Here is a 735-nt window from a genome sequence, read left to right on the forward strand (position 1 = left end):
CCGTAAATGGTGACGAGAAATTTTACTTAATGTATGCGAAACATTCAAACGATAAGAAAGGCGAATTTCATGTGTAGGTGGCGCTACATGGCTAGAAAACCAGAAGACATGATTTTGTATCACGCAGCAGGCACATCTGTGGTGCTTCCAGCTTTATATTCGACCACCGTTTATATCTGTACACACACACACACACACGCACACACACACACACACACACACACACACACACACACACACGTATGTATGCGTAAATGTATACGTATAAGGCTAGAGATAGGAACGATGATTTCCCTTCGCAAATACTAATCAGACACAGACAATGTGTCGTTCGTTACCAGCTGGAGGAGATGTCCTCCTGGGGCTACAAACAACAGTAGCATCGTCTCCTATGGGACCACCACATTTAGTTGGTAAATACACTTCACGATTCCATGCTGCTACTGTTTACTTCTCGCTCAGAGGTTTAATATTGCTCTCTCTCTCTCTCTCTCTCTCTCTATATATATATATATATATATATATATATATTCTCTCTCTCTCTATATATATATATATCTATATGTAATAATAATATAGATTTAATCAAAAGATGAAATGTGATACTTAAAATGTTTGAGTCACCAGAATTTGGTAGGATAAAAACCAAAAACAAAATCAAGAGATTTGGTGAATAAAATTTGAAGATAAGCAACAAAAATTCAATAGGTTATAGCAGTACGTACGTTTCGTACA

Source organism: Octopus bimaculoides, chromosome 23 (assembly GCF_001194135.2).
Source record: "Octopus bimaculoides isolate UCB-OBI-ISO-001 chromosome 23, ASM119413v2, whole genome shotgun sequence".
Classification (NCBI taxonomy): Eukaryota; Metazoa; Mollusca; class Cephalopoda; order Octopoda; family Octopodidae; genus Octopus; species Octopus bimaculoides.